Raw genomic sequence first — 15,436 nt, forward strand, 5'->3', positions numbered from 1 at the left:
TGTTCTTCAGAAAAATCCTTCAGGTCCCACAGACTTTTTGGTGTATTTGAACCCTTTTTAACAATGGCTGTATGATTTTGAGATTCATCTTTTCACACTGAGGACAACTGAAGGACTCATATGCAACTTTTACAGAAGGTTCAAATGCTCACTGATGCTTCAGAAGGAAAAACAATACATTAATAGCTGGGGGTGAAAACTATTTAAATATTAGGGTAAGTTTAAGTTATTTTGTCTTCTCAGAAATATGTAAGTATCTTCTGTAGCTTCGAAGGACAGTACTAAATGAAAAAAAAAATGATATTTAGGAAAAATGTACAAATATTCTTTCTGTTCAAAAGTTTTCACCCCTGGCTCTTAATGCATCGTTTTTCCTTCTGAAGCATCAGTGAGTGTTTGAACCTTCTGTAATAGTTGCATATGAGTCTCTCAGTTGTCTTCATTGTGAAAAGACTGATCTCAAAATAGGGTTGTGACGATGAGGAAATTTCCCCACCGGTTAATCGGCACGTGACAACACCGGTAATACCGGTATCACCGTGGGGGTGGGGGTTTGCTCTTTTTTCTGCTTTTAAATAGCTTATAAATGCGTGCGTATTATACTTTCACTTTCAGTTTTGCGGGAATTGGCAATTCGGCGTCAATTGTTTTAATGGACGACAACGAAACTACAAAAAAAAAAAAAAAACTTTGAACCCAAAATATTGCCAAACAGGTGCTTTTGGACACTAAATCGTCCGCCATTCTCTTTCTGTAATTCGACTCCTCGCACAGATAATTAACACGGCCAATTCACCATCAGCAATCACACTCCGTATCCAAGCACTACAAGAGAATCCCTTTAAATAGCCAAGCAGTCTTACCTTCATCATCTCTTGTTTTCAGCATCCCTCTCCCTGGGCAGGGGGAGTGCCCCGGGCTCGGCCAAACATGCTTAACTTTTACGCTGTTTATTATATGTAAGCGCGAACTCCTCACGTGATAAATGAAATATGACGCATTGCAGCTATGTTCAGTTTTTTTTTTCAATTATATTGCATGCTCTCGTCTTAAGTACATTATTTAGAATGATATTTTCCATTCAATTCAAATAAATATTTAATAAAAAACGAATACTTAAAAAAAAAAAAAGTGGAGATGGTGTCACGGTGGAAAAGTGATGTCACCGGTGTTGCGTCTTAAAACCGGTAACACCGTCAACACCGTCTATCGTGGCAAGCCTATCTCAAAATCATACGGTCGTTGTTGGAAAGGGTTCAAATACACAAAAATGCTGAAAAAACAGAGAATCTATGAGACATGAAGGACTTTTCTGAAGAACAGCGGGCAGTTTAACTGTTCAAGACAAACAAGAGACACATCAACATCTATCACAAAAAAATAAGCTGTGGATCATTCAGGTAATGACACAGTATTAAGAATCAAGTGTGTGTGTAAACTTTTGAACAGGGTCATTTTTATAAATTCAACTATATGTAAACGTATTTTATGTGACATTTTATTCAGGTCACTACTAAATAAAAAATAACATAATCCCTCTTATTTTGGTCAAATAATTACCATTTTGCAGATCATGGAATGGATTTCAACTGTATTTAGTTAAAATTAATCACGAATAACAAAAATCTAACTGATTGAATTTATAGTGATGCTTTTATTTGCATTTCACGATTTCATCACATTATCATATAGGACCGTGGAAGTGGAAGTGTGCACTAAGCTAATGTTCTGTAGCTAAATTATACTAAAATGAAACTGCAGTTACTATTAGACCTCCCTGATTTTTAATGTGTTAATATAAGTGCACCTGTACTGTTTAAGTAGGCGAGTAATAACCTCCAGTGGTTAATTCCCATTATCACCATGACAAAGACCCCTCAGGCTGCTTTTCAATCCTCTTTCCTTGTTTGTTTCTTCTTACCACATTTTTTTCCCTCTTCCCTTTCTCTCTCCCTCACCCTCTGTTCTTTATTTTCTCTTTAATCAGGTTCTGAATTGTGTTCAGTTGTAGGTTTTTGATGAGAGAGGAGCATCAATCCCAGCTTTCTTCTAAAGGTTTTACATAATTGATCAGTACATGGTTTAGGGCGCTGGTCATTTTCTGATCCTCCTATTTTTATTCAGCCCGGCGGCCCATGAAAACTCTGAAAAGTTCCATCGGGGAAGTAGATCTTACTTATCTAGACCATGTATGACTATTAGACTTGAATGCACAATTAGTTTCTGCTGGTTAAGGTTCTCCCTCTCGCTCTTCAGTCATTCTATCTAACGTTCTATCATTCCTTCTTTCCATCCATCCATCATTCTGTTTATTTATCTATCGTTCTGTCCGTCAGTAAAAGGTTGACATTGCCCACGGATGTGCACGTTCACTCCACAAGGGGGATGGTGACATTTTCAGCATTGTAAGGGATGGCTTTGGGCGATATTTGTGAGCCGGTGCAATTTCATCATTTGGATGCAACTGTGACTCACTTGGGGCTTAGGACTCAGATGACTTGAGATGCTTTTTGTCTGCTGATATTTCTGTTGTTATGTTGTCATTTAAGGTATTAAAAATCAGAAGTCAGAGGATCATGCAAGGCTTAGCTAAATGACCTTTTAATTGGGATGTAACGGTATTATCAATATCGTGGTATCTCGATAGCAAAATATATCATAGTGGTCACATGTAGAGGTCGACCGATATATCGTTCCGCCGATATTTGCCATTTTTTAATATATCGGCATCGGCCGATATCAGTGTTTAGTAGCGCCAATTTAAAGTCAGGCGCATCTACGGGCAGCCCCGTGTTATTGGTGCGGTGAAACGCGCTGCTGTGAAGGACCCCAAGCCAAAACAGTTTCCTGTATTGGAGTCGGAGAATTTCACTCTGTGCTTGGAGTGGAGAAAGCGGCAGCTCTCACAAACTATGCAGCTTTGCGATTACTCCGCCTCGCTCGGAGACACGGAGGGTGGTTATATCCGCGGGTCTGGTAATAAAAAAATGCATTCTAATTACTTGTGGGTGGATGAGATAAATCAATAATGATGTAAACATTAACTACGTTTTCTAAAATCTGAACCTGAGTTATGTGGTCAGGACCGTGGCGCCAGCTTCCTTTTAAATATATTTTGATGATTGCACCTGATGCGCCCGCTCGCACACCGTCCTCTCCGTCACCCCAGATACTGCGAGTTTATAACTATGGTCACGTCCAGATGTCAGTAAACGTTATTTTTTTCAGCATGGATTTGGCTTAAAAGCACGAGTGATTAAGCCTATATAAGTGTGCAGCGATGTGCAGATCAGCTGTTAAAATGAACCATCCATTCATCATATTATCATGCAAAACGAAGAATTAGAATAATTGTAATAGGAAGATCGTGTGCGGTTAGATAAATCAGATTTTATCAAAAATATCTTAATATGTTTTCCAAAGATGATCGAAGGTCTTACAGGTTTGAAACAACATGAGGATGAGTAACAATGACAGAATTTTCATTTTTGGGTGAACTATCCCTTTAATTTTGAGAAAGCGGTTGTGGCTACAGAAGAAAGGTGTATGTTCTGAGATGTTCTCTGCAGAATCTGTGGCTGCTGATTGTGCATTAAAACCTAAAGCTTTGCAGCTAATATTTTTCGCCGTTCCATGGAAGAATGCTCCGTCTTGAAGGATGTAAAGTTCTGAAGTGTTTTTTTTTTCCGCTGAAAAATGGGGGCATTATAAAGGTCAGGCTGGTCTTGAGTACTTGCCGCTTGCAAATTGAACCACTTCAGAAGATTATCGCTACCTTGAGAGGTCTAATAATGATAGGTAGTCATTTTCAGTTGCGTTTCTCAATTAGCATCCTGGCCCTGCTGTGGGCAGCAGAGAATGAAAGGGCATTTCAACACAATGTGTCTTTGGCTTTGCCTCCAATTAAAACAGCAAGATGACTGGATTACTCTGATGTGGAACAAGCAGAGAGCTTTTTTTTCTGCCAATTTCATTACATGTGATTTCAGACCACGATGGTATGAAATGCTAGATGAGGTCACAACATCCCACTAAATATGTAGTTTTCTCTGGAAATGTAAATGTTGACATTTTTATTAAACGGCGTCAAGCTTTGCAGAGATGCTTCAGCACTGAAGCAACAAGCTGCTGGACCAGTAGACAACAAATGACCTACAAAATATAGAAAGCATCACCAAATTAGATTTTTTAATTATTGGCATAAGCTCAAAACCCAGGCTATGCTTTACGCAGTTGAAGAACTGGTTAGTGCAAAGGCTAATTGAAGGTAGCTTTTGTTGGAGATACAAAACTAGCTTTAGTTAATGAGCCTTAAAGATGTCAGCAGTAATATTCTTTATTCTGTACCTCTACCCTTGATTTGCCTTTTTGTAATTCTTCACACTGGGAAACGGCATAAAAGGTGGAGTAATAGCATTAACGACTAATAATTTTTTAATAAACATAATTTACCTTGGATAATCTCTTAGAGAGTGAAGACCTTGGTAGAATAATTGGTTAAAAACCACTGTGTTCACCGTCAAGTAGCCTAATAAGTTTCCTTCACATTTAGTATGATAAAGAAGTGCAAGAGATACACGGCTGCTGAAAGTTGACAATTGGATATTTGAAGTGTTTCGCCAAGTGTTGAACTCCAAAAAGACAAAGCAACATAAGAGACAGCTTTTGAAGGGTGTGTGAAGGTTACCAACTGCTAGTGAGGGCTTGTTATCATCATTAGAGAGCAATTGACTTTGGCAGTGGATGACAATTAGATCTGATGACTTGAAGCTGTGAATAAAAGTGCATTAATAATTGATATTTTGAGGTTTTTGCCCTTCTGAAGCTTTGCTTTTTAATAATTTTCTTTTGTAGAGACATTAGCAAGAGGGCAGGATTAGTATCAACGCATAAAACAGGCAATATGTACATATATTTAAAACGCACCTATGCCACAACTCCACCATGACTTTTCTAGCAGAGACAGCCTTGTCTGCATTTAACAAGGCAGCCCACTTTAAGTGACATAAGTATACGCATTTTAAACCTGTTCCTTCACCCACACAACTTCTTCAGCTGAGCTTGTTAAGACACATGCTACACTTTGTACAGATGTTTCAGGTCGGCTTGACCTTGCCACCTCAGACTAGAAGAGTTGTTCCTTTGCAGTAGTGATTCAGACTCCCCACAGCATACCGTCTCTCTCTCTCTTGCTTTCCCTCCTCTAATTAAGATGCTCCTGTGGGCGCTGCCTGCATTACTGTCTAAGCGCTCTTCCCTCCCCTCACTCCTCAGAGAGGGAAGCTACATTTGTCTGCTGTTCACACAGGTTATGCCTCGAAGAGAAAAATCCATTCCTGGGCCAGTCTCTTTGAAGACTCTGCAATCAATTAGATCTGTCCGAGAAAGAATTCTCCTGAAGTATTAGATCTATTACGTGGTTACATTTTTTTTTTTTCTCTGATGTGGGGTCGATATGTTGATAGTGATGGTCCTAGATATTCACTTGCCCAACATGAGGAAATTATGTGAAAAATCTGTCACTATTCACTCTGCTCACTCATTCCAAGCCTATTTGCTGGAACTTTTCATTTTGTTCAAAATTGAGTTCAAATATGAGTGAGTACATCATGAATCCATCTTCCAAAATATATATTTTTTTATATTATCTTGAATTGCTAGGTCTATAACAAGTGTTAATATTCTGACTATTTTCGACCGCTGCGAAGTAGCCCAGTCATATACATAAACAGAGCAAAGCAGGTCTGGCTACAATGTTCTTCCGCTAGATCCATGCAGTTTTGTTTATTAACTGCTAGAGCCATTAGTGGTTTTATTTAATTATTCAGAGTGTCTATTTACACTAAGTGCAAATAGCCTGGCTTGTTGGCAGAGACTATTTACACTAACTCCACTCAGCAATGTGTGATTGGGTTAGTTAACACTACAAAAGATGGCTGTTAATTGTCAGCTCCAGTGGCGCTCTTTTCGACACGACCGATCCGGGTTCGAATCCTCCTTCAAGCTAGCTTTTTTCTCCCTATTCAAATCTCATATCATATTAGAAAAGTAAAAATGAAGGACATAATTATAAAGTTAAAAATAGTATCGGTTAGGCTTAGGGTAGGTGTAGGGAGGGCTTATTGTCCTAATAAGGCAGTACCATTTAATAAATTTAATTAAAACTGTAATTTACACTCAGTACGTAATTATTGTATACTGTTTTAATGTACTACAAAACTAAGTTGCAGATAATTGCATCTATTTGCAATAAGTATTATGAGTATCAGAAAATCCTGCTATTTCAACATGGTGTAAATAGAATCTATAGCTATTTGCACTTAGTGTAAATAAAATCTATCATTAAGAAAATATGCTATTTTCACTTAGTGTAAATAGCATCTATCACTATTTGCATATATTTGCTATACTATTTGCATAAATAGCCGGTACCTTAATTATTAGTGTTTTTAAAGAGTAAATGTAGAAAGAATGCACTTTTATTGTAGGGCCTTGTGATCCAGTTATAAAATGTAATTTACTGTATAATTTCCCCAATATGGATTTAATGATTTTTTGAATCAAAACTAGTGTCTTTGAATATTAATCTGCAAAAATACTATTTAAATACGAACCTTCAATTAATTAGACATGCTTTTTGATTAATATATATATATATATATATATATATATATATATATATATATATATATATATATATATAACATTAAAACAGTCTAGAAAAATTAAAATGGGGAAAAAACGTAATACAGAAAAATTTAAATAGAAAAAAAAACAGAATTTGGAAAAAATAAATAAAATGGAATTTGGGAAAAAATAAAATGGATTTCATTGGGCCTTATTATAGTCAAATGTTGAGTTCAGTTTCTATCTATACATATTTATTTATTTATTTTTTTTTTTTTGGTGGAATAGACACTCAGTTGTCCTCACCTATACATCAAATAAAAATGGTAAAGATAAGAATGTGGAATTTATAATAATTTATGTGTATTTTAAACTACATGTTATCATATGAAAAATAAGTCATGCAAGCTTTTTAATAACACAGTACCATTTTTTGATTATTGATAATATCTTGAACATTTCATGATGAATTTAAGTCAAACATGAAGTTGCAATTCCTTAAGTCATTAATTGGTAACTCACTTCATTCATTAATAAGCTCCAACCAATTTTTTTTTTTTTTTTTTTTTAATTCACTAAAAACAAGCTCATTGGTGTCATAAAATCATGTTTAGGGAATTCAGCAGTCTGACGTTTTTTGTTGGAATCTTTACAGATGTGGTTACAATGAACTGTATAAAGTTTCCTCGAAAATGTCTACGTTCCTGTTCCACAGGGGAAAAAATAGCAGCATGCTGGTTTGGAACTTCATGAGGGTGAATAATGACACAATTTTCATTTTTGGTGAAACTATTCCATTAATTAAATTTTCTTTCTTTTCTTCTTTGCTTTGGCGATGTGTTTGTTGCCTTAAGTCATTCAGCCCAGAAAATAAATTGTGTGACATCATCTACGTGGTTGTTCTAATGAGAAAGAACTATATTCCACAGCTGCTATTAGTTGAATCAAATAAAATTTGTTCTTCCTTTGATTAGTTTTTTGCCCTTTAAGCTCATTACTTTTGGTTTGGCGAATAGTTGAGCTTTTTATGGGAGAATGAATGCTATCGTATGGTACTGTATTTTATACCATTGCACAATAAACACTATATTCATGTAACATGGTACATGGTTCATATGTCCTGTAAAACTACATCTATTTTAAAGCATGAGCGTTAAAGCTTTGTGACACTTACATCTTCTTTGTTTATGTTCTTCAACATGAACTAACTGCAGACATTTTAGCTGCACGCTGACATGGATTTAACACAACACACAATTGCGCAGAACGCAGTAAGCTCAGTTCAGACAGAGAGAAAGAGGGACCTGATAACAAATGTATTCCGACTTAGCTCACCTTTGATGTCAGTCCCACAAATCCAAGGTGCTTTGAGCACGTCTGTCCTTGAAGTCGAAGCAGAGAAGAGTCCCTTGTGGGAAAGATATTGTAATCCTTAGCAGAATAAGAATAAGTGTCTTGAAGAATTGTTTTGTTGAAAGAGTTTCAGAAATTACCCCTGAGTCTCTGCAGTGCTGCCTAAAGATCATAGAGAAATAAAGAAAATATAACAAAATGAAAATATTACTTGAAAATTCGTCTGGGTCAGTCTGCCTTTTAAGTTACTGATGTTGATGTTTAGATGATTTTGACTCGGAAATACATTTTTTTTTGTCTGTGCTTTCCCTGAATGAACCGCACATACTTTAAAGCATGCTGAATCAGACTTTATTGCTTATTTTGAACCTTTTTATCAGTTTTATAAGCAGTAACTGAGACTAAATGATAGGGAAGCATAGAATGAGTCACCTGCGTGAGCATCCCTGCACGTGTCCCACCAGGCCACATCTTCAACCAAATTCTTATCTGAATAGAGGTTCGGCATTATGCACACCCTAATTTGCGGAGCTCTTATGAGTAAATACAATGCTGTGGCATTACTCTGTAATGAGGAGAAGAAAAACTATTTATAACTCTGAAGTAAACAATCCAGAGCCGCACATCCCGGCTCTTCGCATTCTCAGCTTGAACCCTGAGGGGGGAGTGTGTGGTTGCACCGACTCACAGTTGTAGTATGTAAATAAACCTGCTAATGATGCAGCGTGGATTGGCCTCATCGCATGTGTTTGATGCGTGTGTGTTGTCGTCTCTCTCTTGCAGCTGCTGTGTCAAGCAGAGGTTCTTGGGAGGAGAGCTCCGGTTCCAGTCAGCCCTCTCTAACAGCCTTAACCCTCACGTCCACAGGCGCACCGACTACCCTGCCGACATCAAAGGTACCTGCCCGACCCGTCTGTCTGCTTTTCGCTTTCTCCACTTCATTACTGCACATCACTTGCACCACTTTACCTGTTCCTTCATCATCATCATCCATCAGTCTATGAAAATAGGCTGCTAGGGCATCAATGTTTTTCAAAAACTTTAGTTTCTTTGCCCATATGTGACCCTGGACCACAAAACCAGTCATAAGGGTAAATTTTGAAATGAGTTTTCCATTGATATGATAGGACAATATTTGGCCAAGACACAACTATAAAAATCTGGAATCTATGGGTACAAAAAAATCTGAATATTAAGAAAATCGTCTTTAAAGTGGTCTTAGAAATGCATATTACTAATAAAAAATTAAGTTTTGATATATTTATGTTAGGGAATTTAAGAAATATCTTAATGGAACATGATCTTTAACTAATATGCTGATTTTTGGCATAAAAATTCAATAATTTTGACCCATACAATGTATTTTTGGCTGGTTTTGTGGCCCAGGGTCACATATGTGTATGCTGGTGTTGAGTGAGCGGATATGAGTGGCCGTTTTCAATACATTTTTATTGGAAGAGATGAGTGGCAGGATCGCCACTCAGGGATTGTGGGAATGACAGCGAAGTGTCATAAAGTTTGAAATGCTCAAGTTCATGCAAATGAAAGGCAAAAATGACAGATTGCAGTCAATCATTGAGGAAAAGGCAGTGACATCTATAATAGTTTTGATCTGACGATAGTACTTTGTGTTAAATGACCCCAAAGTTTGGATTGGTAATGTATGTATATAGTGACCATGCCACATGGAAATGGCTGTGCCATGAAACATGACCTAGGACTAGGAGAATAATTTGGAATTATTTTGGATTCTCTACATGTTGTGATGTTCGCTGTAAAGTAGACAGTAATAATGCCCAATATACACTATATACACTGATAATGTAAAAAAAAAATGAAAGGGGTAGTTCTCCCAAAAATTCCGTCATTAATTACTCACCCTCATGTTGTTCCAAACCCGTGAAACCTTCATTCATCTTCGGAACGCAAATTAAGATATCTCTGATGAAATCTGAGAGCTTTCCGACCCTGTATAGACAGCAATTCAACTACCACGTTGAGAAGAAATTGTTGAATTTAGTCGTTATATTTGTTTTCTTTGTGCACAAAAAGTCTCGTAGCTTCATAAAATTAAGGTTGAACTACTGATGTCATATGAAGTAGTTGAACAGTGTCCTTACTACCTTTCTGGGCCTTGAAAGTGTCAGTTGCGTTGCTGTCTATGCAGGGTCAGAAAGCTTTTAAATTAATAAAAAAAAAAAAAAATTGTGTTCTGAAGATGAGCAAAGGTCTTACAGGTTTAGAACGACATAAGGGTAAGTAATGACATAATTTTCATTTTTGGGTGAACAATTGTTTAAAAACAAGGTAAAAAAGATGCTACTGCTTAAGATATCAAGACTTTTTTTTATAGATTCTATTTGAAGTGGTCATCTTACTGAACAGGCGGATTTCCCCCCCAGTTTTGTCACTTTTTTTAAAAAAGCTTTTTAACCTTTTGTGTATTCCTAAAACTGCCAGCGCAATGAGACAAAATACACGTTTGTATAAATGGTTCTAAGATATTTTAACTGTAATATTAGCCAGTACTTGTTTAGAATAAGATTTTTTGCAGAGTACCATTATAATCAATTATAATGTTTTAAATAGGCTCATTGGAAATATGTGCCTATATACATTTCTGCAAAACTGAAAAAAACGTACCTATATGTACAAATCACTGCAGTTTCCAGTTGAAATGAACACTAGAGGCAGTAAAACTCCAACAACTTTTAATCCTTTTCACACAAAGTATGATTTACACACAGTTTTCATTAATAAAGCCTAATTATGGCTACAAAACAATTTTAACATCCTGTGCGATTTGAAAACTGATTGTTTCTGAACGTTGTTGTCACATATGCAGCTTTATGTGCATGAGTTTTCTACATGAGTAGGTTTGCTCAGTAGCTCACACGATACGGCATTGCACTTAGTTAAAATAGCGCAGCTGCCTCAACAAATGCATTTTTATATTACTTTTGCATTGGTTAACACTATCGTTTAGATTTAGGGTTGGGTTTTGGGTTTGGTGTAGGGGATATTTCCAACATGATAGAGCATTAACCTTTAGTGACTCCCCGGATATTTGAATTCTGAACAGCCGCAATACTTACCTCAAGCAGCGTAATAAAACGTGCCACAGTCATGTATTGAGCATGTGTTTTAGCGCCACTCTCTGGACATTTCACTTTGAAACTGTAATATCAGTTCTGATTATTATAATGATTGGGGCAGACCTTCTGGTGCAGTGCACACATAGTGTGATCTTTTTTTCTTTCATTTTACCTGCCTCTGTATTCTCTCAGTATAATCAGTTGGTGAAGATAATGTATAATTCTGTGTGAAATGTGCATACTCTCTATGTAAATAAATACAGTGAGGATGCATCCTCTTTGAGAGGCATCACAGCATGGCATGCCTTTGATTTGTTTCACTGTACCCATAACACACTGTGTTATTTAAGGACTTGAGAGAACCTGAGTGCAGCTGAGGATATTCTCTCGCTGCTGGTTCATTCAGAAAGGCTCCTCACATCCACAGTCACTTCAAATAACAAAGACGAGGGAAAAAGTAAGGGGTAAACAATGGCTTTATTTCCCCATTCCTGCCTACTTCTAGAAAACAAACTTATCTCTCATGTGTTTCATAGTAGACACTGCTTTGAAATACAAATTTAGTATAGTATAGTTTTTTTTTTTCTCAGCAAAATGATAAAGCAATTTTCAAAGCCAGTCCTGCATAATTAATTTAAAATACACTTTATTAATAATAATTGAAAAAGTGTTTGGTATTTTTTAGTCTGAATGGACTAGTTTTGTCCTGAATACATAAAGAGGATTTTATGAATGGCTACTTTTCCTACTGAGTTACTACAGTTGAAGTCAAAAGTTTACATACACCTTGCAGAATTTGCAAAATGTTAATTATTTTACCAAAATAAGAGGGATCATACAAAATGCATGATATTTCTTATTGAGTATTTATCTGAATAATATATTTCACATAAAATATGTTAACTTATAGTCCACAAGAGAAAATAATAGTTGAATTTATAAAAATGACCCTGTTCAAAAGTTTACATACGCTAGGTTTTTAATACTGTGTTATTTGTTTAGTGATAGTTGTTCATGAGTCCCTTGTTTGTCTTGAAGAGTTAAACTGCCCACTGTTCTTCAGAAAAATCCTTCAGGTCCCACAAATTCTTTGGTTTTTCAGCATTTTTGTGTATTTGAACCCTTTCCACCAATTACTGTATTGTTTTGAGGTCTATCTTTTTACACTAAGGACAACTGAGGGACTCATATGCAACTATTACAGAAGGTTCAAACGCTCACTGATGCTTCAGAAGGAAACACCATGCATTAAGAGCTGGGGGGGTGCAAACTTTTGAACAGAATGAAGATGTGTGCATTTTTCTTATTTTGCCTAAATGTCTTTTTTTTTTTTTTTAGTACTGCCCTTCCGAAGCTACAGAAGATACTTACATGTTTCCCAGAGGTCAAAATAAGTTAAATTTACCCTGATCTTCAAATTAAAAAGTTTTCACCCCCCGGCTCTTAATGCATTGTGTTTCTGTTTCAACCTTCTGCAATAGCTGCATATGAGTCCCTCAGTTGTCTACAGTGTAAAAAGATGGATCTCAAAGCCATACAGTCATTGTTGGAAAGGGTTCAAATACACTAAAATGCTAAACAACCAAAGAATTTGTGGGACCTGAAGGATTTTTCTGAAGAACAGTGGGCAGTTTAACTGTTCAGGACAAACAAGGGACTCATGAACAACTAACACTAAACAAAAAAAAGCAATAAAATTGTCATTCATTCCCTTATTTTGGTAAAATAATTTACATTTTGCAGATTCTGCAAGGTGTATGTAAACTTTTGACTCAGCAGTATGTATGCAGTTTCAAACTCAAAATCTGTCTTATCACTTCATTAAAGAGAAAATTCACCCAGAAATGAAAGTTATTATTAACCCTCATTTTGTTTTAAACCCAGAAGATGTTTGTTCATCTTTGAAACACAAATACAGATATTTTTAATAAAACCTTGAGAAATGTATGTTTCTCCTTTGAAAAATCATTCCCCCCAAACTTTGATACTTCAAGAGGTTCATTAAGAGATTGTAAAAGAAACATATATTGAGCAGTTAAATCCAGTTCTTCTGAAGAGACTTGATCAAGTAATGTTTGAGCTTCCATGTACCATATTTGATGTGCTGTGTATGATTAACATTTATACAGTATGTGAATAAAAGCCTATATTAATCTGTTCATCATCAAAACGATTGTGTCTCTACAGAAGACTTGGACTAAACCGCTCAGTTCAAATGGATTTCTTTTACAATCTCATTATGAAGTACTGAAGCATCAAAATTTTAGATGCTGACTTTTAACAAATTGACAGAAGTTTCTCAGGTTTCATTGAAGCTATTCTAATTTCTGGTTCGAAGCTCAACGAATGTTTCATGGATTTGGAACAACATGAGGGTCAGTAAATGTCAGTATATTTTTAGCTTAGTTATTTAATTATCTACAGGCATTCACACATTTTGAAGTGTAATGTGAAGTAAGATACTCCACAGTTAAGCCTAGAGAACTGTTCAAACATAGTCTTTTGATTCAAGCAATTTTTCATTCCCTCTCAGGGTTCACCTTTTGACACTCTTTGTGCTTGGAACAAAATATATTAGATTACCGAAAAGCACCGGCCCATCATTCACCGTAAGTGCCGTGACACATAATGCGGCACGGTTCAACCTCTGAGATTGTTAACGTCCCTTTGTTTGAATCTGAGTGATTGGACTTAATGCATCCGTAATTTGGTATCTGAACTCGGGTGGAGAGGTGCAGATGCGTGTAAAAATGGGATCAGGTGCTCTTGATGGCCTTTTCGTTGGTCGTCTTTACTCTTAGCAGGAGCTCCTAGTCCAGAATTAACCACCCTCTACCCAATGCTCTTCCATGCACGCTCTGAACACACAAAACTGATCTCTGAACAGCACTAAATGGCCGATTCTCATTACTCTATGGACCCTGCACACACAGATGGGCCTCAGGTGGAGCAGGACTGGTGATTTATTTATGTTGGACCTCTAGCCCCCAGAGGAGAAATGAGAGGGTTTATCTTTTTGAAGAAGGGATTGGCTGGGGTTAATGAAATGAGACCATTCTCTAATTGGGGGGCGTTTCTGTTCCCACCTGTTTTCCGCCTAGTTGGCCCCTCCACATCCGTCTCCTAAGGTAACAACTCGTCCTTTATCATTTTTGCTACAGACATCAGTGAAAACATGATCAACTGTGTTTAGGCTTATGATGTTTGTTCAGAAATTGTCAGGCCAACATTGTGTAGGTGAGTTTTGGATGGTAAAATGTAGTTTATACTTCCTGTGCTGCTGTTCCTTATATAACCGGCTTCCTCAGTGTTTCATAAGCTTGTATTGTTCCAGGTTTCTTGGGTTGAGATGTAACAACTCTTTGCAGTGTAAACACAATTGTCTTAATGTTTTCTCACCTTTACAGCAGTAAAGTTAACATTTCCTGTGTTTGGCTACATACCGTAGGTGTTCCCCAAGCCCTGATGGATTTGTTGTTGAGGTTATTTCAAGTCAGGGCTTTTAAATGTGCCTCTGCTGCTGCATCTCATCTCTGGAACCACGCAGAAAGCTCCAACTGCGTTTGTAAATTTATTACACAGCTATTTGTAGCACCAGGGTTTATGCTGCAACGTATTTATCCCTGTGGAAAAACACTGTCAGCATGAGCACGGTTCATGTGATGGTGTTTATTTGTCTCCAGGAAGTAAAGCCAGATCTGCCCATTAGTAATTGCTGCTAAACCATGTGTATTGTGTGCTTATTGTTTTGTTTTACCTGTTTTGTTTGCATAACCAATTACAAATTGGCTCTTTTAAACAAAAGTTACTTTAATCTCGCTGGCAAACAAAACAAGGTTAAGTATCATCATATTGGTGACAGTTTAAAAACCTTTCAGTTACCAGGTATGTTTTTAACCACTATAAGAGTCCTTTATTCTCTGAAAATAATCATTGATTTAAAAATTAAAATCATCATTATTTACTCACCCTTATGTTGTCTTAAACCTCTATGATTTTCTCTCTTCTATGGAGCATAAAAGAAGATATTTTGAAAAAATGCAGTGAAAATAAATATTGTTTGGATCCCATTGTTTTTCGAAATATCTTTGTCACAGGTTGTGAATAATATGAGGGTGAGTAAATGCTAGAACGTTAATATGTAAACTGTCCCTTTAAATTCATACGCCTTGTAGGCCAAATGGCTCATTCATCTTTGTTAATCTGTAGTGCAATCATTAGTTCAGATAACCATATTGCCATCAGTGCAGTAAAGCCCTTTGTAAGGTTAATGCAGCGTACAGATGGGATATTCCTGCTGGAACAGTTAACTGACAATGAACTGTCCTTTTTTTTCCCTTCTCCAAACTATTAGCAAAACC

At 36.6% G+C, this 15,436-nt stretch overlaps 1 protein-coding gene across 14 annotated transcripts in view; it reads left to right on the top strand.

Moving 5' to 3' along the window:
* The window catches only part of arvcfb (ARVCF delta catenin family member b), a 331,914-nt gene that overhangs the window by 111,477 nt on the left and 205,001 nt on the right, over positions 1-15,436 (top strand). For all 14 annotated transcript variants that reach the window (XM_073840202.1, XM_073840214.1, XM_073840211.1 and 11 more), the window contains exon 2: positions 8,764-8,876. The gene's annotated coding sequence lies outside the window, so the exon portion shown is untranslated. The remainder of the gene's footprint in view (positions 1-8,763; positions 8,877-15,436) is intronic.

The sequence above is a fragment of the Garra rufa genome, chromosome 5, assembly GCF_049309525.1.
Source record: "Garra rufa chromosome 5, GarRuf1.0, whole genome shotgun sequence".
Classification (NCBI taxonomy): Eukaryota; Metazoa; Chordata; class Actinopteri; order Cypriniformes; family Cyprinidae; genus Garra; species Garra rufa.